Genomic DNA, 26,763 nt, shown 5'->3' on the forward strand with positions numbered 1-26,763 from the left:
AGTGGAGAGAGCGTAGGCCTGCGGACTGAAAGGTCCTGGGTTCGATTCCGGTCAAGGGTATGTACCTTGGTTGCGGGCACATCCCCAGTGGGGGGTGTGCAGGAGGCAGCTGATCGATGTTTTTAACTCTCTATCCCTCTCCCTTCCTCTCTGTAAAAAATCAATTAAAGAAAAGAAAAAGACTTCAACTCCTGTTCATTTCCTGGGGGAAGAATTTCCTGATCACCAGCCTTCTCTAGGTCAGGGGACACTCTGCTCCCTCTTCCACTTTCCCCTCCTACCATTTGTCACAATTGGCACTAACTATGTCATCACGCGTATTTGTGACAATTTTGTTGTTTCCATCAATGAGGGTAAACCTATGAGGGTGAGGGAATTATCCAGTCCTACAGTGCCTGTCAAGGCCCGGCAGCTAGGAAGCGCTCAATACTTCAGTAATAAATTACAATAATAAATCCTGGAGGAAGCCGCTGAGCCCTCCCGCCAGGAGGCCAAGCCACAGTGCAGGACCGGGCTGGCCTTGCGGGCCTGGCCGCCGGTCCTCGTCCCGGCCCCAGCTGTCCCACACGGAGGTCCTCGGCCCCGGAGAGAAGGTGAGGGTCCGCCCCGCCCCGCCCCGCCCCGCCCCGCCCCGCTCCGCTCGCGCGAGGAGGGCTCCCGGCGGCGGGGCCGGGGCCGCAGCCACACCGGCGTCCGCCGCGGGGGCGGGGCCGGGCGGCACGTCACTTCCGGTGTACACAGCCGGTCGGGGCGGTGTGCTGGGGCCGGGGTGCGTCGCAGGCAGGTGAGGAGCGGGCGCGAGCGGGCGCTGCCAGGCGCGGGCGGGAGGGGTCGGGGCGGCCGGTGGCGGGCGGGTCGCGGCCGGAGCCGGGAACGGGACGAGCTCGCAGGGCGCCGAGCCGTGGGCTCCCGCCCCTCGCCCGTCCGCTGGACGCGCCGGGTTCTGGGGGCGCTGGCCGGCGGGCGGAAGCCTGGAGGGCCTCCTGGCCCGCGCCCGGCGCGGAGGAGCGGCGGGGACCCCGAGGCCGCGGGGCTGGAGAGGCGGGGGACCGGCGCTGCCTCGGGCCGGCGCCCAGACCGGCGCCCGGAAGCCCTCGGAGCGGCCGGCGGAGGGACGGCGGCCTGTGGGAGGCCGGGGTCCGCGGCCACCGGCTGGGGACGTGGCCCTCACGCCGCCCCGCGGCTGCCCGGCTGCGGCGCGCACCTCCCTCGCGGAGCCGGGCCGGTGCCGCGGGGGCCCCGGGAGGACGGGGCCGGGGAGCACGAAGGACCCACGCGCGCGCGGCCAGCGCAGGGTCAGGGGTGTGTCTTCCTGCAGGACCGGGAAAGAAGCATGCCTGGTTGGCATGATAAGAATTTTGTTTATAGTTCTTGCAAAATTTGCCAGGTAAACACACAGCTTGGGGAGGGGGCAGTTTGAATATAGCTCGTTCCCTCCCCATCCCTCCATTATAAAATCAATTCTCTTCTCCTCACATTCAAGACAACACAAAAAGTATTGTGACAATACTTTTTAAAATGACAGTCATCCACCAACCTATCACTCAGTGACAACCATTGCTAACATTTTGCTGGTATCAATAAATAGTCATGTATATTTTTATGGACTTACTAGTATACCATTGCATATCATAAATTTAACCAAGCCCTACAAATTAACATTTAGATTGTTTCCACTTTGTCACAAGATTAACAATTGTGTCAAAAGCATTTGTCTGATGGTTATTATAGCAGAATTTTACAAATAAGGGAAAAGGTAACATTCATTTTAAAAATACATAGTATTTTTTTTTTTAAACAAACAGGGGTGTGTTTTTTTCATTGTTGACATGTTTGAAAAATTCTCCATTCCGATGTTTAAAAATTTCATGTTTACTTCTCATTTCACGGTTTTTGTTCTTTTATTTTTTAACTGTTATCTATTTAATCTACTTTGGTTTTGGTTTAAGATATGCAATATTTTCCATATGGGTTAGTTCTGATTTTATTGAAAAGTTATAACTGCTTTTTTATCCTGTTTTAGACCTAAGGTTCTAAGTATGTTTTTGTAAGAGGATTACTTACAGATTTGATATCTAGATTTTGTATATGATGTTTTTAAATTTTATTCACAGTATTTTTTAAAATCATGTTCCTTTACAAGTCCAGGAAATATTTCATGCTTGAGATTTTTATTTTCTCTTTCTTAAAGTAAAAAAGTTGAGTTTATTGCTGTTTCATTTGCTTTCTTGCTGACAAGATAACAAACCATATGAAGAGTTCAGGTTTGTTGTGGCAACTTTTCAGTCTGGCATTTGAGATTCTAATCTTCCTCTATTTTTGCACACCAATACGTAGGTTAGCAGTGGAGACCAAGATAGAAAAGTTCTCAGATTCCCTTGGCAATCTAAAATTATCTCTGGATTTTTTGAAGACAGCATGTTTTAATCATCATCCTTAAAAATTTTTAAACAAGTTGCACATGATTCTGTTGAAAATTTTACTAAGTGTTCATTCTGTTGAAAACCTGAAATCTAATACACCATCTTTATGTTAAGTGGGCCTTCCACGTCTTTAGGAAAATAATTGTATCTCAGAGTTAGAAGGCTGGGGCATTAGATGGATTGGATGTCCACTCTCTCGTTCCTTCCTGTGACTGTCGTTGGTGGAAAATGATGATCTTCTTAGGTAGATGAAGAAAGTTGGCTTGAACAAGGAATTGCTTTATTTTGGAGTTACAGAAAAAGCAGGATGCCATTTCCTCTTAGGATAAGTTCGGAGAGAGCCTGGATGTGTCACAGGTTGTGCTTCATATGCCTTTATCTCTATTGTAACTGCCCTCTCGAGGGTCCCCTGATTGATAGATGCAGTGGCTGCTGTTTACTCATTTCCCTTGACCTTGACCATAAATATTTGGCATGGTGAGCCATACTTTCTTGCTGTTGTGAGTCTCCTTTTGGTTGGCCTTCTTGACTTAGAGCTGTTGTGGTCATTTTCTTAACTTTGTGCCTGTGCTTTTTTCACTTGTCTCCTGCTTTTCTTCCCGCATCTGCCAGGGAGCATTTTGGTTTTTGTGGGGTTTTTTTTTTCGTTTTTTTTTTTTAATCTTCACTGGATATTTTCCCTTTGATTTTTAGAGAGAGTGGAAGGGAGGGGGAGAGACAGAGAGAAATATCTATGGAATACATCGATCGGTTGCTTCCCACCTGAGCCCCAACCAGGGGCCAGGCCCTTGACTAGAATCAAACTGGGAACCCTCAGTCCGCAGGCAGACCAGCTACGACCCGGGAGCATTGTCTAAACGCTTAGCTTCCTGCCTCTCTCCTTGTCCTTTAATGCATGCTCCTTCCCACTCACTGGATATGCATGTGACTTCTAGATAGAGATGCTCGTCACCCCCTCACCCTGCCTCCACTCAGTAACCCCAACTCAGACTTCGCTGCGGGAGATTTCTTTATCTCTCTCACTGACCCTGGACGTGCTCCTGAGCCCATACTTTCTCCAGGTCATGGAGCCCTTCAGTGCTTCCCAAGGTGGCCTGTCCTTAATGACCTTAAGGTTCTTATTCGTTGACATAGCACATCTCTTCTTCCTTCTTGATTTGGGTTATATTTGGCATATGCTTCTATCCCTATAAGTTGATTTAAACTTTGTACCTTTGCTCATGGACCTCAGACATACTCTGGTTCCACCCTGGATAAGAAAGATGAAATCCAGTGAATTTAGTCAGGTTATATTTATGAAATTTTTGCAGCGTAAGCTAATTACTAAACTGGAAGATTGGAATACAGAGCCACAAGGCCCAGCCTGGGGCTAAAAAACAAATAATCCATTGCCATATGCATCATAAGTGCATAGAGAAGCAGGAGGCACATATAAGCTCAACCAGGTTTTAGAGAAAATATCTTGCCTGTTTCATCTCTAGGACCTACAACACAATGTTCTGGAAGCGATTAAGTTTTTGTTAAATGAAATGAATGAATCAGTGATCATCTAGAAATGAAATCAGAATAAATGTTACACAAAACAGCTATCTATGGAAAAGATATAAGCCAAGAGACATTTTGTAAATGTAGTTTGGAGAATTTCAAGGAAAACTTTTTAAGTTCAATCAAAATGACCCAGTTATAACCCCAGGAAAGCATGATTGGAATTTGTTTGTAGCCTGGATACTTAAACTTAATTTAGTATCCTCAGAAGAAAGACTGCATTTTTTTAGAGGGAGGGGGTTGGGATGTCTATGGGAATTGGGGTAGTGGGTCCAAGTGAGGAATTAGGTGATGTGTCTATGGGAATTGGGGTAGTGGGTCCAAGTGAGGAATTAGGTGATGTGTCTGTGCACTGTCTGGAGGCCAAGAGCAGAGGAGCTGTATGTGTAGTTCCCCAGCAGGCCTCTGCACTACCAGAGGCGCACATGCCTTCAGTCAGGAAAATCTCTTGCTTTGCTTCCATGATCTTAATACCCTCTGATTAGAACATGGCTTCACATGAAGATTTCCTACCAAGGTGAGAATGTGAGTTGTTGAGAGTTTGCTTCCAGATTGCTTGGGTCAGATTCTGGGCTTGAGATGCTGGCTGATCTCTCTGTTTCCCCATCTGTAGAATGGGGATAATAGTAACATCTTCCTCTTCACTGCCTTGGCACCTGCTAAGTGTTCAGTATTAGTTCTCATTAGTATTTATAAACCAGTAACTGATCTTCTGGTTAATGCATTGGTTATCTTTGAGCTTAGCCTGAATTAGTCCCCCTGAACTTGGGAGCACTGACAAAGCTGAGCATCGTAAGGTGAAGGCATGACAGATAGGCTCTTCCCAAGCTGGTCATCCAGAGCACCCAGCTGCACTTGTCAGGGAAGCCTTTCCTGGAGAAGGTTGTGCTTGAGCTGAGTACTGTGGGAAAAAGTGAGTCCAGCCCACAGTAAGGGGTAAGTCTGGCACACTTAGGCAGGGTACTGACAGGTACAAAGGTGTACATGTGAGCAAGCATGAGGTATGTGAGCTTCAGGAGATGTAGGGTAAAGGATGGGCAGGTATGAATAGAGAAATAGAGGAAATGAGATTGGAGAGGAAAGTCGGACCAGAAGAAATAAGATCTAACTTATTGGGCACTAACAGCGCCTCAGGTGCTGTGTTAATCTCTTAGACCACTGGTCGGCAAACTCTTTAGTCAATGGAGCCAAATACCAACAGCACAACGATTGAAATTTCTTTTGAGAGCCAAATTTTTTAAACTTAAACTTCTTCTAACGCCACTTCTTCAAAATAGACTCGCCCAGGCCGTGGTATTTTGTGGAAGAGCCACACTCAAGGGGCCAAAGAGCCGCATGTGGCTCGCCAGCCGCAGTTTGCCGACCACAGTCTTAGACTTACTGTGCTAGTCAGGTTTTATGCTAAATGTTTTGTGTACATTACCTTGTTTAGTCCTCATAACAACCCTGTGATGTGCGTACTTGCTAATACTATTTTAGGAGAAGTGACATGTTGAATGTCACCTGGTAGGTCTCTGTTGATTCAACATGCACATTTCTGAAAGGCTAACCCTTGATATCTTTTGTACATTTAAAAGCCTTTTGTGACTCCTATTTCCTGATGAAGCCCGGGCCCACCAAGATCCTCTGGCCTCATGAAACAATCTCTGGCAAAAGTGTGAAAATATGTGTATCTTAACACAGCATGGTATGCCCGGCCAGCATGGCTCAGTGGTTGAGCGTCAACCTATGAACCAGGAGGTCAGGGTTCGATTTCTGGTCAGGGCACATGCCTGGGTTATGGGCTCAATCCCCAGTAAGGGGGCGTGCAGGAGGCAGGCAATCCATGATTCTCTCTCATTATGGATGTTTCTATTTCTCTCTCCCTCTTCCATATATATATTTTTAAACCAGCTTGGGTGCAAATAATGAATCAAGCTTAGAGAAATATCATTCAGTGAAAAAGGCAAGACACAGAACAATGTATATGTACCCATTTGTATAAAGAGAAAAAAGAGAGAGACCTGAAATAGGTTTCTAAGTACTAAAGTTTCTGGAATAATAGTAAAGAAATAGTGGTTGTCTTTGGGAAATCTAGGCTGTTAGACTGACCTAGTTTTTCTTGTGTACTTTTTTTTAATATATATTTTATTGATTTTTTTACAGAGAGGAAGGGAGAGGGATAGAGAGTTAAAAACATTGATGAGCCGAAGCCTGTTTGGCTCAGTGGATGGAGCGTCGGTCTGGGATGTGCCCGCAGCCAAGGTACATGCTCTTGACCAGAATCAAACCTGAGACCCTTCAGTCAGTAAGCCAAAACTCTATCCACTGAGCCAAACCAGTTAGAACTCTTGTGTACTCTTATGAAGTGTATTGAGTTTTTTCATTCTGTATGTGAATTGTTTCAATGAAAAATTAATAAAAATAAAATTTTAAATGCTATGTAGATAGCAGTCATTTAGGAGAAAATGAAACCTAGAGGTTAAGAGCAAGTACTTTATTCAGATTGCTTGGGTTTGAGTCCTGCCTCTGCCATTTACTAATCACTAACCTCTAAGTTATAACCTTTATCTCATTTGACCCTCTCTGAAAATGGGAGTTAATAGTATCTACCTCCAGGGGTTATAGTGAGGTTAAAATTAGTTTATTTTGTGAAGTTTTTAGAACAGTTCCTGACAGATGTGGTTTTTTTGTTGGTGTTGGTGGTGATGTGGTCCTGTTCTGTGCACTGCAGTGAATGTGAAGATGGGTCCAGCCTCAGTCTCTGTGTTCACAGTTCATTTGGTCGGGGAAAGCATACAAAGCTAAAAGGAGCAATGGCGGTGGAGGCTGCAGGAGATCAGAAAAGGGGCCAAAGTTGGTTTCATTGAAACAGTGGACCTTAAACAAGAGTAACTTCTAGAAAACGTGAAAGGAGAGAAAAGGGCACAAAGGGACTTGTTCCAAGGTGATTGTGTTCCAGATGGACTGAGGTAGAGGAGTGAGACAGGAAAGAGCCTTCAGGGAGACTGAGTTTGGAATGTGCCATGCGATTGCAGGTCATGGTTATATGGCAGAATTTTTCCTTTAGCATATGTGAAATAATGACTTATAAGTGATAACATCTTGGGCTTGTGAAATGTGGCTTTACCTTGATATTTAAGATGGGGAGGTATTTCTGTATAATTTATTTAATGACTCCCTTAATGCAGGACATGTGGGTTATTACTTCCAGGTTGATGCTTATACCAGTGCTGTCAGTGAGCATGCTGAATCCAGACTCCCATATTCCTGAATCAGTTTCTAGGATTTATTTCTAGATGTTATTGCCCCCCCCCCCCCCCCCCTTTAAAAAGACAATTTCGACTATGTTTTTTGTGTCTGGGCCACTGTGCTTTTTAAAATTTGTAGTTGTAGCCCTAGTTGGTTTGGCTCAGTGGATGGAGCATCGGCCTGAGGACTGAAGGATTCCAGGTTGGATTCCAGTCAAGGACATGGGGTCGGGATCGGGGTCAGGTTGTGGGCTGGATCCCCAGTAAGAAGACCGCCAGTGATTCTCTCTCATCGTTGTTTCTATATCCCTCTCCCTTTCTCTCTGAAATTATATATATATATATATATAAAATTTTTTTTAAAAGAAAGTGGTATAGTCTTGTCCAGATTTGTCATTCATGGAAAAAAAAATTGTAGTTGTAAAAAATCATAATGGACAAGTCTTTTAGTGTGGACTTAAAGCTAAGTATTAACTAAATAATAATAATAATAATAATTTTCCTGGTAAAAATGATTTGAGAATTAGGTGCTAGTGAGATGGTAATTATGACTGGGGAACTTGGGAATACTGGAGTCTTTTCCCACCCACTCCCACGTCCCAGAGGTGGATGTGTGTGTGCCTGAGAACACAGGCAGAGGAAAGCTGGCGGGGCTCCCAGACAGTGCAGCTGTGGTGACCTGTGTAGGGAGAGGCAAAGTGGTCCCTTTCACCCTCACAGGGACCTACCCTTTCTGTCCGAGTCTCAAGGTGGGAGAGAGCACATACACCACGTCCTGTGCTTCAGGGATTCCGCAGCACCGTCCATGTTCCAGTCGGGGGCTGAGCGGGGAGGGCGTAATAGGCCGGGCAGTGGGAGGAGCCGTGACCTCTTTTTCCCTCTGGAGGACACAGGGCAGCACTCTTAGTTTGTTTCCAGGACCTTGGGAGTTGGGGCCAGAGGTGCCGGAAGGTAAGTAATATGCCTTAAAGTAGTTGTAACTACTTTAAGTAGTTTGGGAGGGAGGGGAGTTTATTTATTATTTATTTATTTTACTAATGGTGAGACAGAATGAAGAATTTCAGTAGAAGATAAAATGCTGCCCTCTAACTAGTCCCTGGCTTCTTTAGAGCAGTAGCTTCCATTTACTGAGTGAGATTCAAGATATGCCAAGTGCTGTCCTTTATGGATTGAATCCTCAGCACAGAACTGAAGAAATTGAGGCATAAGAGTCCAGTAATTTGCCTAAAGTCATAAAGTTGTTTTTTTCTTTTCTTTTTTTAATCTTTATTGTTGAAAGTATTACATGTTTCCCCTTTCTTCCCCCATCGACCCCTCCTAGCCCTCCCCACCCCGGTCCATTCTTCCCCACAAACATTCCAGCAGGTCAGATATTTAGCAATGCGGACATTAAAGAGGTCTCTCCTCTGAGGAAGACAGCCTTGGAGAGCAGTCCTGCAGTGGCTCACCAGACTGGTTTCCCGGATCTGTCACTTATGTAGGCCATGAGCCTTCACATATTTAAGCATCTACTAAGGTACTGCTATCTACATGGCACTGCTCCAGGCACTGGGGATGCAGTGGTGAATGAGACAGACACATTGTTGCTCTTTAAGAGTTTATGGAGCGGTAGCTTCCGTTTACGAATGGGCTCCCTCCTGTGACTGACTTGCTGTTCTTTTTTAGAGCTGGGTGTATAGAATTGGAGTCAGTGTTCCCAGCCTGGAGGAGGGCCATTGGTAAAGTTTTTATGGTGCCTTACATTTTCAGAAATGGTTCTGGATCTGAAGCGTATTTATCTAAAATTTATATAATCCCTCTCCATAGTAAGAATTTCCAAATTACAGTTTGATTTACCTATTTGTATATCTGCTTCTTGATAAATACTTGTTTTTCCCATTTGAGGCTAATTTTGGATAGTTTCGTTCCATAGTGTAAGTTGTCAAGAGTGAGTAGCACTATAAAATTTTAAGTTTTCTTTAAAAACTTTCTAAAGGATACATTAGTTTTCACTAATTAGTTCAACTTTTTCAAATTTGGAAATTTTGGATAATTGGCTAAAACTAAGCTTAAAAAGAGCTGAGTGGATCAAGGCTTTTTCATTCTGTAATAGAAATAAATTCCAGATTTCTAATAGATATAGATTTTTTGGAAATTTTTTTTCCTTTTTAACAAATTGGGCTTGAAAAATTACATCAGTGCTGTCCTGGTTGGTGTGGCTCGGTTGGTCCAGCACCATCCCATGCCCAAGGTCACAGGTTCCTGTCCTGGGCTGCGGGCTTGGTTTCCCGGTATGGGGCCTGCTGGAAGCAGCCCATCGAAGTTTCACTCTCTCATCGATGGTTCTCTCTAAAATATATATTTTAAAAATTACATCAGTGCTTTGTGGTTTTAAAAAATTACTTACTTTAAAATAGTTATTCTTCTTGATTTACAGTTGAATTTCCATCAAGCAGCACAGCTTTTGTTTGCGAATGTTTTCATAATGCTTGGGTGCATTTGATATGAAGTCTTTTAATGGTCCAAAGCCATTTTAGTTTATAGATAAAAACTTCATTTTACATAGGCCACTTTGTTCACCCCTTGGTGGTGTGTGGTAATTGTTTATATAAAGGTATTTTCTTTTTTAAAATGTATTTTCTACTTCAGAGAAGCAGGGAGAGGGAGAGATAGAAACATCAATGATGAGAGAGAATCATTGATCAGCCGCCTCCTGCACGCCCCCCACTGGGGATGGAGCTAATAACCCAGAAGCTGGAATCTCTACCTCCTTGTTCATAGATACACTCTCAACCACTGAGCCAGCACAGGTGGGCAGTAAGTATTTTCTTGGCAAGGCTTCGTCCCTCCCACCCTATTCCCCTTCTTTAGAAGATTTGTGTTTGACAAAGATTTTTTGAACTCAGAGTGTTTCTCTAATAAAATTCTTTAAAAACTTCTAATACTGTTTTTGTTTGAATGGCAACAGCCTTTAAGAGTTAGTCTTTTGACTTCATTAGAAGAGTAAAACACCAGTCTTAGAATATAGTAAGTTAATTTATTACTAGGAAATCAGATAGCTAGGGTTGTTCTCAGCAGGACTAAGTAATAACGGATTTTTAAAAGATTAAATGTTTGCCTGGCTTGCATGGCTCAATGGTTGAGCATCAACCTTACAAATCAGGAGGTCAGGATTCGATTCTCGGTCTGTGCACATGCCTATGTTGTTGTTTCTGTTTCTCCCTCTCCCTCTCTGAAATCAATAAAAAATAAATAAAAAAATAAAAAAATATATATATATTTTTTAATATATTTTATTGATTTTTTTACAGAGAGGAAGAGAGAGAGCTAGAAACGTCGATGAGAGAGAAACATCGACCAGCTACCTCTTGCACACCCCCTACCGGGGATGTGCCCACAACCAAGGTACATGCCCTTGACCAGAATCGAACCCGGGACCTTTCAGTCCACAGACCGATGCTCTATCACTGAGCCAAACCGGTTTTGGCAAAATATATATTTTTTTAAAAATTAAATGTTCATTATTTTTTATAAGATATTTTATTAATTTTTTACAGTGAGGAAGGGAGTGGAATAGAGAGTTAGAAACATCAATGAGAGAGAAACATCACCTGCAACCAAGGTACATGCCCTTGATCGGAATCGAAATTGGGACCCCTCAGTACGCAGACCGATGCTCTATCCATTGAGCCAAACAGATTAGGGCCACTATTTTTCTTTGTATGATATTGCAGATATGGTAATTACCTTTCATTTCATTTACTTTTCTACTTATTTATGTAGTGACTGTTTTTAAAAATTAAACTAGCTTTTGATCTTCCTCTTTTTCCACCCTCCCATCCTCACCCACACCAAAATACCCTCAGTTTAAACAAAATTAAACTGTCCTTCATCTATATGACTATTTTAACATATTTGGCCTGTGGTTTGATTGTTTGTTGTTGTTGTATTGTTTATCTGTATTATTTTGAAACTAAATTTCAACTCTGTTGACTTGTGATTAGAATTTTTTTTCCTTCTGCTTAATAGAATTATCAGTTGTTTGTAGATTACCAAATATAAAAGTTCTTCAGATCCACTAATGATAACTTGCTTTGTTTTGTAGAGGAATGTCATATTTTGTGGTGACAAATTGTTATAGAGCATGTGTCAATACAAAAGGCAGTCTGGCCGAAACCAGTTTGGCTCAGTAGATAGGGCGTCAGTCTGCGGACTGAAAGGTCCCGGATTCCATTCCGGTCAAGGGCATGTACGTTGGTTGCAGGCACATCCCCGGTAGGGGGTGTGCAGGAGGCGGCTGGTCGATGTTTCACTCTCATTGACGTGTCTGGCTCTCTAGCTCTCTCCCTTCCTCTCTGTAAAAAAATCAATAAAATATATATTTTTTAAAAAGGCGGTCTGACAGGTGTCACCATGTGGAGGCAGACCAGAAACTTCTTGACAGTAGAAACTGTTAGCCTCTGCTGAGAGGCTAACGCCCGTAGGCCCACCTCACAGCATTCACCAAGTTCGTTAGGGACAGGTGTAGAAGCACCTTTATTTTAACTATGCTCTGATTAGAATTGTTTAGAATTCAATGATTAGAATTTTTATTTAATAGTGTTTTTTTCTATAGACTTGTGTTTTGATAGCTCAGTTTAGAACATTGGGCTTTTTAAAAAAATATATATTTTATTGATTTTTTACAGAGAGGAAGGGAGAGGAATGGAGAGATAGATACATCTATAAGAGAGAAACATCAACCAGCTGTCTCTTGCACACCCCCTACTGGGGATGTGCCTGCAACCAATGTACATGCCCTTGACCGGAATTGAACTTGGGATCCCTCAGTCTGCAGACCGACACTCTATCCACTGAGCCAAACCGGTTTCGGCAGGACATTAGGCTATTGATTGTGTCAACTGATCAGCCATTTAATAACTTTATTTTGTTTTAACAGCAGTTTTAGTAGCTACTTCTTGACTAAAAGGAAATAGTTTAATCTTGGCCTCCTTGAAACTTTTTCATTGACATTTTTTACTGATAGGACTTTAATGTTTCAAGAATTTTCACATGATTGTTTAAATTAACATGCTTTTAATTAATTTAGTTCCTTGGAAACTGTTTCTGTATAATAGGCTATTGTCCAGTTTTGCACATATTTTTATTTGGGGACAGTCTGGGCCTGTGGACCCAGAAGAGTCACTTCCTTTCCTCTGGCCTTGGCTCTCCAGGCCTGCCTTCCGTTTTGATGTTTTAATGCTACCTTCCCTGTTCAGTGATTTGTGTTCAGGAAGCTGGACAGTGATTACTTTTGTTTCAGCTTTGTGAACTTCCTCCCCCACTTCCTATTTTTATGGAGCAACTACAGGAAATGAGGCAGCTCCTGGCTGCTGCTGCAAAGCACTGATTTTAGGTGGGCGAAGACAAGGCCTTGGGGCCTGAGCCATTTAAAGCATTTTCCATCTTTGTCTTTCCACTATCTCCTTCCTGTAGGAATCATAGGAACACCATTAGGTTGATATGACGATATATCCTCCTCAGCTGTGGGGGCAGGAACAGGTGCTGCTCAGCTGGAGGGCAGAGCTTTTGTGGAGTAGGTGAGGGGTTTTCAGTGCTAACAGCAGGGTGGGTTGAAGGGCCCTGTTACGACTAAGGCTTGAAAGGTGGATTCTGGTTATTTTGGAGGCCTTGACTGGCAGGCCCAGAGTGAAACTAAGGAGCCCCAGCTGCTCTCTTAGCTCTCTGACTGGGTTTCAGCCTCTGTGGCGCTCTTCTTCTAAACTCATGGCCTTTGTTTCTAAACTACTTATTTAGCTTTTACCGACCTCTTTTCCAGTGATACTGTCTTACGGACCTGTTGTAGCTTAATTTGGGGGAAGTTTGTATCATCTTCCCGGGAAGAAGTAACTTTTTGTACATTAGGTAACTTGAATATAGAAGGAGCTCAAAGCGTTTGTTTAGCAGTTGCTCATTAGCAGCACTGTTGACCTTTTGAGTGGATAATTCTTTGTCTTTCCATGGACAGGGGGCTGTACTGTGCATTGTAGGATATTTGGCAGCATTTCTGGCCTTCCCCACTAGCACTCCCCCAGTTGTGACAACTAAAAAATATTTTCGGCCCTAGCTAGGTGGCTCAGTTGGTTGTAGTATTGTCCCCTACACCAAAAGGTTGTGAGTTAGATTCCTGGTCAGGGCACATAACCTAGATTACAGATTCAATCCCCAGTCGGGGTGCTTGTGAGAGACAACTGATTGATGTTTCTCTTTCACATTGATGCGCCTCTCCCCCTCCCCTTCTTTTCTCTCCAAGATCAATAAACATATCCTCAAATGAGGATTAAAAAAGAAGTTTTCAGACATTGCTGAATGTCTCCTGGGCATGCAAATGTGTGTGTAATCATCTCCACTATTGAGAATTGCTGTGCTAATGGAATGAATGCTGACTTACTACTTGTGTGAAATGGAATAAAATGGAATGTTTGGTTCCTTGGGATTGGAGCCATTTGTTAGTTACTAATTCCAGTGTCTGACATTCTCATACATTTTTAGTTTGCTACTGAGATTTTGTTCTTGTCTATCAGCCAGCTTTGAGATATACGTTCTGTGTGCGTTCATTTAAAGAGCTGGGGTCTGAGCATCTGGCAGTTTGGCTTCTGGTCCTCATAAAAGACATTCTCAGCCTCAAATGCTGGTTCTGGAAGGCTAGTTAGTTCCTTGGAAGCTGAACAGTGTGGTGTAAAAGAGAACGAGGAGCATTTAGGATGTAGTAACATAACAGTAGCTAACATTTATGGAGTAGTTGCGTAGAACAGGTAAACAGGATCCAACTGTGAACTGTAGTGAACAAGATTGGCAGGATTGAATTTAAGGGATATAAAGTAAGGAAACAAGACAAGGATAACACCTTAGGTTTAGGCTCAAGATTGGCAGTAAATACAGCAGGAGGAGCAGGGGATGGAAGGATGACTAGGTAAATTTGAATATGTTAGTAGATGTTTTGTGAGTCTTGTCTTGGGGGGGAAGAGAGGTCTTGTCTGGAGAGTTGAATTTGGGGATCATCAGCAATGCAATGGGTATGATATTCTAAAGAGAGGTCACTTTTCCTTGCTCCAGCTCAATGTTATGTCAATTCCAAGAAGCCTACATCTTTATTTAAATCATCTAAGAGTGAGAAACAGAATTTCTTTGGCTAGATGTTTGACTGACAGAGGTGGAATAGTACAGTGATAGAGCACTCAGCCTCTAGTGGCAGACAACCAGGCCCCAAATCCAGCTCTATTGGTGACTACTACCTTATCCAAGAGGCAAGAATTTGAAGAGTTCACTTAACCTCTTTAGATGCCTCGCCTACCTCTCAGGGTCATTGTGAGCATTAAATTTGGTAGCAAGTGTAAAGTGGATAGCACATGCCTGGCCCTTAGTTCCCATTTAGTTAATGTCAGCTGTTTTTCTTTTACAGTTCTAGTTGAGCATTAAAAATGAGACTATGCATCTAAAGCTCCATTGTAGACATTTAATGAATGGTTCATTTTGCTGAGGAGTACTTTGTGTGAACATGATATGTCATCAGTAGCTTTTTTTTTTTTTTAAATAAAGCAGAACTTTATTATCAGCATTTAACTGCTGCCTTTGTGAATGACAAGGCTGACTGTGTGAATGCTGTATAGACATAGCCTTTAAATAATATCAAGAATGAACTGCCAAAACCGGTTTGGCTCAGTGGTGGAGCATTGGTCTGCGGACTGGGGTGTCCCGGGTTCGATTCCGGTCGGGGGCATGTGCGTTGGTTGCAGGCACGGCCCCGGTGGGGGGTGTGCAGGAGGCAGCTGGTCGATGTTTCTCTCTCATCGACGTTTCTGGCTCTCTTTCTCTCTCCCTTCTTCTCTGTAAAAAATCAATAAAATATATTTTTTAAAAATGAACTAATCATTCAACAAATACCTGTTGAATGTTTATAGTGTGCTTAGCATTCTCAATACCTTGAATGACAGGAAGTACAAAGGTCACTGGCAGTTGTGATTCGGTATGGTACAGCAAAATAATACTAAAATGGGCCTCAAAATGGGTGTTATGATAGCACACAGAGTTGCTCCTAACTCAGTTTTTGTCAGGGTGGCTTCCCAGAGGAGGTGGTGTCTGATTTAGATACCCAGGAGGAGTGAGAGTGAGCCAGGAGAGCTTTCCAGGCAGAGGGAACTAAATGTGTAGATGGCGAGAGGGACGATGGCACAGCAAGAACTGGGCAGTGTTGGGCAGAGATTGGGAGTGGTGGTGTAAGAAAGTTGCGAAGTGTAGTGGAGAGCTATATGGATTTTACACAGGAGAGTGGCATGATTACATTGACTCTAGAACAGCCACACAACAACCAGAGGGGAGCAGTCCAGGCATTTGGGGAATCACTCGGGAGGCGCTCTGCAATTCAAGCAAGAAGATTGGCAGTGAAGGTAGAAGGGAAAAGACCTGACAGACATTAAGAAGACAGGAAGGATATGGCTAAAGGATTAACTGGATGTAAAGGTGAGCGAGGAGTAGAGGATAACTTCCAGGTTTCTGGCTTGTTCAGGTAGGTAAGGGTGCTGCCACTGAAAGACGGGGAGAGTTGGTTTGGATATTGACGTGGAGGCCTGTTTAGTAGGGATCTGGGTATTTGGGATCTGGAGCACAGGAGAAAGATTGGCTTAGAGAGGTGGGTTAGGGAACCCTGCCCAGGGAGAATATGTTGAAACAGACTGGGCACAGTTTAGAGCTCTGAGTAACCACTCAGCACTTCAGGTCTGTCAGAGGGGGTGTGTGGCTCAGAAGCAACTAAGAATGGCCAAAGGGGCAGGAGGAGCGCTAGAACTACCATCCTTTCATATCATTCTTTAATGTGGCAACATAGAAGAGCAGCAAAAAAAAAGGAGAGTCCTAAGAGAGAGAAAGAGAACTAAATCTTTCAGGCATTTTTTCTTGCCTGGGTAGGTATTTTTAATTTATGAATGTTGAAACTAAAAGTCTTCAAAGCATTTTTCTGGAGTGCATTTCTAAATATGGCCTGTGTCCTCCTGAACTGCCAAAAAACATAGAAATGGTTGGGCTTTGAACTTCATAGACAATAACTTCACTAATCTCCCTAAAGAATTTCCTGTAGTGTCTCGACATTAGCAAGGGTAGGTATTTAAATTTACATTGTTGTGAACTAGAGAGGAAAAATTTTTGTATCTTTTTCCTATGAAGAGAAAATTGTTTATGGAGTCTTTCATGTTTTTTTTTTTAAATAAATCTTTATTGTTCATATTATTACAAATGTTCCTCATCTCCCCCCCCCCCCGCATTGCTCCCCTCCACCAGGTTCCCAGCCCACCCTCTGCCCTTTCCCCACCCCCATTGTCCTCATCCATAGGTGCACAGTTTATGTTCAGTCTCTTCCCACAACCCCCCACTCCCCTTTTCCCCAAGAATCGTCAGTTCACTCCTCTTCCATACCTCTGATTCTATTATATTCACCAGTTCATATTGTTCATCAGATTTTATAATTCCCTTGGTTTTTAGATTTACTTGTTGATAGTTATGTATTTGTTGGTGTTTTTTTTAAATAAATAATAGCTTTATTGAAATTAACTCACATGCCACAATATCTATTTAAAATGTATAATTCAATGATTTTTAGTATATTCACAGTTATACAACTACCCTGTTTCCCTGAAAATAAGACAGTGTCTTATATTAATTTTTGTTCCCAAAGATGCTCTAGGTCTTATTTTCAGGGGATCTTATTTTTCAATGAAGAAGAATATGGTACACATTTATTGTTAAATGAAAATAAAGGAAATTTATTACCTGTATACGATACGGTAGTACGGTAGCTGTCAACACAAACCAGACAAACTGTGAATCCTTTAGTATCAAGAATTTACTCATTTATTCAGTGACAATCATGTCATCATCTTCTGGAACATCATCATAACAATCCAATTCCTGAATTTCCTGGTAAATTTCTTGTGACTCCATTTCTTTCAGAATCAGTGGACCAAATCTCTCATGTTTAGCCTAAAGGGGGCCTTATTTTTGGGGGATGCTTTATATTTCACTCAGAAGGAAACCTGTAAGTAGGTCTTATTTTCGGAGGATGTCTTATTTTCAGGGAAACACGGTATCATTACAGTTAATATCAAAACATTTCATTACTTAAAAAAAAACAACAACAACCATATTCATTAGCAGTCATTTCTCATTCTTCCCATCAACCCAGTCCTACACAATCATTAATTTTTCTGGTTCAATGAATTTGCCTATGCTGGACATTTCATATTAATGGAATCATACAATATGTGGCCTTTTGTGTCTGGCTTCCTTCACTTAGCATGATGTTTTCTTTTTTTTTAAATATATTTTATTGATTTCAGAGAGGAAGGGAGAGGGAGAGATAGAAACATCAGTGATGAGAATCATTGATCGGCTACTCCTACACGCCCCCTACTGGGGATTGAGCCTGCAACCCTGGCATGTGCCCTTGACTCGAATAGAAGGTGGGACCCTTCAGTCTGCAGGCTGACACTCTGTCCACTGAGCCAAACCAGCTAGGCAGGGGTCTTCAAACTACGGCCCGCGGGCCACATGCGGCCCGCAGAGGAGTCTGATCCGGCCCGCCAGGTTTTTTGGGCAGTGAGCGCAGCCGAGGTGTTACAGTAGGAATTAGTAGTTCATATAGTTCGGCCCTCCAGCTCTCTGAGGAACCGTGATCTGGCCCCCACTTTAAAAAATTTGAGGACCCCTGAGCTAGGGTAACATGATGTTTTCAAAGCTCAATTTATGTCAGCAGCCACCAACTTTTTGGACCTCATGGACCACCAGTGGTCCTCGGACCACTGGTTGGCTACCACTGCTGCAAAGGTTTCCTTAAACCAGCGGTCACCAATCTTTCAGACCTCACAGACTACTAGTGGTCCACAGAGCACTGGTTAGCGACTGCTGATTTATGTCATAGCACGTATCAGTACTTTTTTCCCCTTTTTATGCCTGAATAGTAAGTATGCCTAGATTACATTTTATTAATTCATTATCTGTTGATAGATATTTGGTTGTTTCCTCTTTTTTCACTATTTTGAATATTGTTGCTCTGAACTTTCATATAGTTTTCAGTAAACACATTTTTCATTGTTCTTGGGTATATACATAGTTGTGGAATTACTTGGTTATATGGTAATTTAATATTTAACCTTTTGTTTTGTTAATCCTTTCACAAGGATTATTTTTTTCTTTGATTATTAGAGAGAGTGGAAGGGGGAAAGGGAGAAACATCGATGGAAGAAGAACATCGATTGACTGCCTCCTGCACCGGGATCAAAGCTGCAACCCAGCTATGTGCCCCTGACTGAGAATCAAACCCAAGGCCCTTTGATGCTTGGGCTAATGCTCTAACCATTGAGAACCCTGATCAGGGCTATGTTTAGCCTTTTAAGCTGCTTCCAGGCTGTTTTCCAAAGTATCTGCACCATTTTACATTCCACAGGCTTCCAAATTTTCCACATCCTTGTCGATACTTGTTATTGTCTGTTTTTTTTTATTATAGTCATTCTTGAGGTTATGAAGTGGGATCTTGTGGTTTTGATTTGCATTTCCCTGATTACTAATGATTTTGAGCGTCTTTACATGTGCTTGTTAGCCATTTTGTATATCTGCTTCAGAGGGTTCTATATTTAGTTGCAAAACCTGAGACTGTAAAAGAACAGATGAACATATTTGACTAGAGAAAAGAAAAAATTGTGTGTGTGTGTGTGTGTGTGTGTGTGTGTGTAGTGCAAGATGCTGTAAACATAAAAGATAAAAGGACAAAGGACGGGCTCCCCACAGAAATAGCCAGCACTCTCCACCCATATCAAGCCTGAGTGTGTTTGATGATCCTGTTATCTAGCCTTGGCTTTGAAGTAGCCACCCTAAGGCACAGATACTGCAACTATTGCCAGGTTTTGGCAAACCAAAGGCCTGTCAGGTAGAGAGATAGCTTGCCACATAGGTGGATATAGGCTCATCCATACTGAAGCATGTATTAGCATTTCCTTCCTTTTTAGGCTAATAGGCCATTGTATGGTTATACCACATTTTGTTTATCCGTTCATTGTCGATGTCCATCTGGCTTGGTTCCACCTTTTTGCTACTTCTGCAGTGATAATTGGTGTACAAATAACTGTTCAAGTTCCTGCTTTCAGTTCTTTTGTATATATACTCAGGATTGGAATTGCTGGATTATGTGATATTTATATGTTTAATTTTTTAAAAATATATTTTATTGATTTTGTACAGAGAGGAAGGGAGAGACATAGAGAGTTAGAAACATCGATGAGAGAGAGTCATCGATCAGCTGCCTCTTGCACACCCCCTTCTGGGGATATGCCCGCAACCAAGGTACATGCCCTTGACCGGATCGAACCCGGAACCTTTCAGTCCCCAAGCCGATGCTCTATCCATTGAGCCAAACTGGTTTTGGCTATATGTTTAATTTTTTGAGAAACTGCCATACTGTTTGCCACACGGGCTGTACAATTTTACATTCCCACCAGCAATGCACAGATTCTAGTTCCTTCATATCCTTGCTAACGTTGTTTTCTGCTTGTTTTTCCCCCTTTTTATAATAGCTATCTTTATGGATATGAAATGATATCTCATTGTGGCTTTACGTGGCATTTCCTTAATGATTAGTGATGTTAAGTATCTTTTCTTGTTATTATTGGCTATTTGTCTATTTCTTTGGACACATTTCTACTCAAGTTTTTTTTTTTTTTTTTTTTTTTTTAAAGATATACTTAATTGTTTTTTTACAGAGAGGAAGGGAGAAGGAGAGAGAACCAGAAACCTTGATGAGAGAGAAACATTGATCAGCCGCCTCCTGCACTCCCCCCCAACCAGGGATGTGCCTGAAATCAAGGCACATGCCCTTGACCAGAATCAAAACCAGAACCCCTCAGTCCGCAGGCCGACACTCCATCCACTGAGTCACACTAGTCAGGGCTCTATTAAAGTTCTTTACCCATTTTACAATTGGACTGTTTGGTTTTTTTACTCAGTAGCCTTTGCTTTTTTTATCATGAGTTGTAGAACTTCTTTATATATTCTGAATATTGATTCCTTTTTAAATATATGATTTACAAATATTTTCTCCCATTTTATGAGCTGCCTTTTCAGTCAATTGATAGTGTCCTTTGATGTACAAAAGTTTTAATTTTTATGAAGTCTAATTAACCTATTGTTTCCTGTGCTTTTGGTGTGATATTCAAGAAATCATTGCCAAGTCCAAATTCATTAATTTTTATATATTTTTTGAATTTTTCTCCTGAAAAGTTATTCTTTTTTATGCTTAAGTTGTCTCATAATTGGCCATTTATAGAGCTTTTTCTTCAGGTTGACTCTGGGTCCTTTTGACACAAACCAGATAAGATGGATTCCCTGGATCTGGCCAGATAAAAATTCTAGGGCTTATCTTTTTTTTTTTTTTTTTTTAACTATATATTTTATTGATTTTTTACAGAGAGGAAGAGAGAGGGATAGAGAGTTAGAAACATCGATGAAAGAGAATCATCAATCAGCTGCCTCCTGCACACAACACACTGGGGATGTGCCCGCAACCAAGGTAAATGCCCTTGACCGGAATCGAACCTGGGACCTTCCAGTCCGCAGGCCGACGCTCTGTCCACTGAGCCAAACCGATCTTGGCATTATCTTTTTGTTTCTGGCCTGAGATCTAGAATCAGCCATTTCTGTACTGTAACGAACTCTGTTTCTTTTGGTGGGAAATCGTATTAGGGGCATTTGTTGCAATTGGGATGTGAATTCTAGGTCTTTTCTGTAAAGTATGTATTTTTTGGAAAGGAAAAAAAAATATCATGATTTCAGGCTGATATTTCAAATTCAGATAATTAAAGAATTTTTATTTCATATCTGTGTCTCTTTTCCTTTGTTGACAATAACATCAGAGAGGTACAGTCAAAACACTCTTTACTTCACAGTGAAATCTTCTTGATAAATAGATTGGGTTCATTTGTCTGTTTTTTTCTTTTTTTGAGTGTGTGTGTAATTTTTTTTTAACAATAAATCTTTATTATTCAGATTATTACAATTGTTCCTCTTTTTTCCCCCAGTAGCTCCCCTCCACCAGATTCCTACCCCACCCTCTGCCCTTACCTCCTCACTGACCTCATCCATAGGTGTACGATTTTTGTTCAGTCTCTTCCTGCACCCCCCCATTCTCCTTTTCCCCGAGAATCGTCAGTCCACTTCCTTTCTATACCCCTGATTCTATTATATTCACAAGTTAATACTGTTCATCAGATTTTTTATTCCTTTGGTTTTTAGATTCACTTGTTGATAGTTACATAATTGTTCATAATTTTTATCATTATCTTCTTCTTCCTCTTCTTAAAGAATACTTTTCAGCATTTTATATAAATCTGGTTTGGCGGTGATGAGCTCCTCTAACTTTTTTTTTCCTTTTTTTAATATATTTTATTGATTTTTTACAGAGAGGAAGTGAGAGGGATAGAGAGTTAGAAGCATCGATGAGAGAGAATCCTCGATCAGCTGCCTCTTGCACACCCCCTACTGGAGATGTGCCCGCAACCAAGGTACATGCCCTTGACCGGAATCGAACCCGGGACCTTTCAGTCCACAGGCCGACGCTCTATCCATTGAGCCAAACCGGTTTCGGCCTCTAACTTTTTTTTTTTTTTTTGTGAAGCTCTTTATCTGCCCTTCAATTCTGAATTATAGCTTTGCTGGCTAGAGTAATCTTGGTTGTAGGTTCTTGCTATTCATTACTTTGAATATTTCTTGCCATTCCCGTCTGTCCTGCATAGTTTCTGTTGAAAAATCAGCTGACAATCATATGGATGCTTTCTTATAAGTAACTAACTGCTTTTCTCTTGCTGCTTTTAAAATTCTCTCTTTGTCTTTTACTCTTGGAATTTTAATTATGATGTGTCTTGGTGTGGTCCTCTTTGGATCCCTTTTGTTTGGGGTTCTGTGTGCATCCTGGACTTGTAAATTTATTACTTTCACCAGGTGGGGGAAGTTTTCTGTCACTATTTCTTCAAATAGGTTTTCAGTATCTTGCTCTCTCTCCTCTCATCTTCTGGGACCCCCATAATTCTGATGTTGGTTCGCTTGAAGTTGTCCCAGAGGCTTCTTACACTGTCTTCAACTTTTTGTATTCTATTTGTTTTTTGCTTTTCCAGAGGAGTGTTTTTAATTTCTTGGTATTCCAAATCTTTGACTTGATTCCTGCGATCCTCTAGTCTGCTTTTAGGTCTCTGTATAATATTCTTTTTTTCAGTCAGTGAATGCTTAATTTCTAGTTGATTCCTTTTCATATCCTGAAGGATCTCATTTATCGGTCTTTTCTAGGAAATTCTTGAGAAACCTTATAACTGTGGTTTTGAACTCTATATCCAGACTTTTGCTTTCCTTCATTTCCTTCAATTGAGGCCTGCCTCTTTGTCTCCACATTTTAGCTGCTTCCTTGAGTTGATGGAGTGCCTTTGTGTGCTAGGTGTCCTAGCAGGGCCCAGTAGCTCAGCCTCCCCAGTTACCTGTGGTGGATCCTCTTGGTGCAGCCCTTTGTGGGCTTTTTGAGCAGTCTTGTTGTAGTTAAGCCTTGCTTGTTATTATCGCTGGGGAGAGTTGATCTCCAAGAAAAATGCTGTGATAATCAGCATTGTATCGCTAGGAGGGTTTCTGTGCTCAGCTTGGATGGGGCGGACTCTCATGATGACGCAGACAAGCTTTGGTTTCCCGTCAGCCCTGCCTTAAGAGGGCCCTGTTCTTCGAGTCCCACAGCAATGGCTGCTGGTCACATGCGCGCACCTCTGAGAGAAGGCTGCTCTTGAGTTTCGCCTGCTTCCTGACAGTCCAATTTCTCCCCGACCGGAGCTGGCTATCAGTGCAATCGGGAGGTTTTGTTTTTCTCCTGAACTAGAAAACTAGCCACGCTGTTAGCTGCCCGCCCTCTCCACACGCCGTGAGTAAGCCAGCAGCAGATTCAGCCACCTGCCCTTTCCATGCTCACGGATCTCCGCACCTCCACAGCTCCTGAGGCTCAGCATCCTTTTTTCTTTTTTTCTAGTTAGTAGAGTTTCCACTCAGCCAGCTTTCTGGTGTTTCTGGACAATGTCTGCTCTGTTTTCCAGTTGTAATTTTAAAATTGTTGTGGTAGGCTACGTTTAGGTGTTTATCTTATGCCACCATCTTGGTTTCTCTTGTTTGTTTGTTTTTAGGGATTTTTAAAATTTACTTTTTAAAAGTTATGTTCAATATTCACATGATTCTAAAGATCCTATATAATAAAAGCCTAATATGTCCAGTTGGCCATTCAACCAATCAAAGCATAATATGCTAATGATATGTTAATGCCACTCAACTGCTCACTATGACGTGCACTGACCACTGGGGACAGATGCTCTGACCAATTCTGGGGTCCATCCTATCGGGACTGAGTGAGATGGGCCAGACATGCTCTGGAGCCCTCCCCGGTTGGCCAACCTCCTGAGTCCCTTCCCTGACTTCAGTCATATACCAATTGGGTCCATAGACCTGACCTGTGCCCTCTCATAATCCGGGACCACCGGTGGGTGTTGGAGAGCCAGTTTTGGCCCAATCCCACAGGCCAGATTGAGGGATCCCACTGGTGCACAAATGTGCACCGGGCCTCTAATAAAGCTATGAAGCCAGGTAGATTGAGAGAAGTATGGCTTCCTTCCTGCTTTTGTTTCTTTCTATACCTCATAGGAAATCATTTTTATTGGTTTATTTATTTATTTATTTATTTATTTATTTTATATTTTATTGATTTTTCACAGAGTGGAAGAGAGAGGGATAGAGAGTTAGAAACATCGATGAGAGAGAATCATCGATCAGCTGCCTCTTGCACACCCCCTACTGGGGATGTGCCCGCAACCAAGGTACATGCCCTTGCCCGGAATCGAACCCAGGACCTTTCAGTCCGCAGGCCGACGCTCTATCCATTGAGCCAAACCGGTCCTGGCTATTGGTTTATTTTTCTGTTGCTTCATTTTAAGAAATATAGACAAGTGTGTGTGTGTGTGTGTGTGTTTGTGTTTGTATCTCCTATACCCTACTCCACTCCCATTTTATTTCTTTCCTTGTTTTCATCTTGGCAATCATATTTCCTATTTCCAAGAATTCTTTCCTGATTTCTGCTTCCTTTTGATTTTTCTTTTTAAACCTCTTTGTAGATGTTAGAACTTCTTTTCAGGTCTTTTTCTAGGATTAAAATAGTTTTTTCTGGGGTCTCATATGATTTTTTTTTTTTAATCCTCACCCGAGGATATGGTTATTGACTTTAGAAAGAATGGAAAAGGCCCGACCAGCATGGCTCAGTTGTTGAGCATCGACCTAAGAACCAGGAGGGTCAGGGTTCAATTCCCGGTCAGGGCACGTGTTTTGGTTACAAGCTCGATCCCTGTGCAGGAGACAGCCAATCAATGACTCTCTCTCATCATTGATGTGTCTGTCTCTCCCTCTCCCTCTCTGAAATCAATTTTTTTTTTTTTAATTAAAAAGAGTGGGGAAAAAAGAGTGAGAAACATCTCTCATATGCACCCCAACCAGGTGTGTGCCCTAACCGGAACAACACTTTTTGGTGTACAGGAAGACACTCCAGCCAACTACGCTGCCCAGCCAGAGGTTTTGTAATTTTAAAAATGTTTTTAGCCGAAACCGGTTTGGCTCAGTGGATAGAGCATCGGTCTGCGGACTGAAGGGTCCTGAGTTCGATTCCGGTCAAGGGCATGTACATTGATTGCGGCACATCCCCTGTGGGGGGGTGCAGGAGGCAGCTGGTTGATGTTTCTCTCTCATCAATGTTTCTAGCTTTCTATCCCTCACCCTTCCTTTCTGTGAAAAATCAATAAAATATATTTAAAAAAATAATGTTTTGCCGGGACCGGTTTGGCTCAATGGATAGAGCGTCGGCTTGGGGACTGAAGGGTCCCAGGTTCGATTCCGGTCAAGGGCATGTACCTTGGTTGTGGGCAGATCCCAGTGGGGGGGGTGCAAGAGGCAGCTGATCGATGACTCTCTCTCATTGAAGTTTCTGACTCTATCTCTCTCCCTTCCTCTCTGTACAAAATCAATAAAATATATTTAAAAAATAATAATGTTTTTAAAAATTATTTACATTGAGTACTTCAGAAAATATAATTAAAATGATTTCATAATGCAATCCCTGGATTCAGTAAATATTCTCTATAATTACCTTCAATTGATATGTAGACACTAAGCTAACAAAGTAATGACCTGCTTTTCATCTTAGTTGTCTTTTGGTCCTTTTGGTTTTCTTGCACTAATTGGCGATCCTTGTCAATCAAGAATTGAGCCGATAATCTAGGAATTGACAAGAAGTTCCTGTTCTTTCAAGACAAGTTGACAAATTCATTGATCAGAATGAGAAGTATGGAGGAGATTGGGTAGATGAACCTATTTCTTGATTTCTGTACCTGCTCACTCAAAATGGGTATTTACCCAGCTTTACCAGGAAAAGAGGCTCTGTTTTTCTGCCCACCTTTGACTGCATGTTCTACATGTAGTGTCCAGCTCTGCTCTGGTGTATCTTGTCATATGATTAACTTACCAGTATTTCTCTCCATCTTCTAGAAAATGCTCAGCATTAAAATAGACCCTCAGCCCTTTTTATTATTACTAGAGGCCTGGTGCACGAAATTTGTGCACAGGAGGGGGGTGTCCCTCAGCCCAACCTGCACCCTCTCTAATCTGGAACCCCTCAGGGGATGTCCGAATGCTCGTTTATAAATGGGCAGTCAGATATCCCTCTCACAATCTAGGACTGCTGGCTCCCAACTGCTCGCCTGCCTGCCTTCCTCATTGCCCCTAACCTAACCTGCCAACCTAATCACACCCTAACCACTCCCCTGCCAGCTTGATTGATGCCTAACTGCTCCTCTGCCAGCCTGTTTGCCCCTAACTGCCCTCCCCTGCAGGCCTGGTCACCCCTAACTGCCCTCCCCTGCAGGCCAGGTCCCCCAACTATTCTCACCTATAGGCCTGGGTCCTCCCCAACTGCCCTTCCCTGCAGGCCAGGTCACCCCCAACTTACCTCCTCTGCCGGCCGGGTCACTCCTAACTGCCCTCCCCTGCAGGCTTGATCACCCCCAACTGCCCTCCTTTGCAGGCCTGGTTCCTCCCAACTACCTTCCCCTGCTGGCCTGATCGCCCACAACTGCCCTCCCTTGCAGGCCTGGTCCCTCTCAACTTCCCTCCCCTGCTGGCCATCTTGTGGTAGCCATCTTGTGTCCACATGGGGGCAGCCATCTTATGTGTTGGAGTGATAGTCAATCTGCATATTATTCTTTTATTAGATAGTGGTGCATGGATAGGGGTCAGCTGGTTTGCCCTGAAGGGTGTCCCGGGTCAGGCTGTGGGTTTCCTTAGGGTGTGGGGTGGCCTGGGCGAGGGGCCTGTAGTGGTTAGCAGGCCGACCACGCCCCCCCCCCCCCCCAACCCAAGTGGAGACCCTGGTATCTGGGTTTATTTATCCTCTATAATTGAAACTTTGTAGCCTGCAGCAGAGCCAAGCCTCCTGTTCTCTCTGTGGCTGC

The 26,763-nt window shown here is 42.7% G+C and overlaps 1 protein-coding gene across 4 annotated transcripts in view; it reads left to right on the forward strand.

The window, feature by feature from the left end:
• The first annotated feature begins 698 nt into the window (after positions 1-698).
• GARRE1 (granule associated Rac and RHOG effector 1) overlaps positions 699-26,763 on the forward strand; it is a 99,840-nt gene continuing 73,775 nt past the window's right edge. The window contains exon 1 of one of the 4 annotated variants that reach the window (XM_084905131.1): positions 699-784. The gene's annotated coding sequence lies outside the window, so the exon portion shown is untranslated. Of the gene's footprint in view, positions 785-7,834; positions 8,150-21,733; positions 21,757-26,763 lie in introns of those variants that run through there. The other 3 variants (XM_084905129.1, XM_084905132.1, XM_084905130.1) reach the window with 3 other exon arrangements.

Source organism: Pipistrellus hanaki (assembly GCF_964339955.1).
Source record: "Pipistrellus hanaki genome assembly, chromosome: 15".
Lineage (NCBI taxonomy): Eukaryota > Metazoa > Chordata > Mammalia > Chiroptera > Vespertilionidae > Pipistrellus > Pipistrellus hanaki.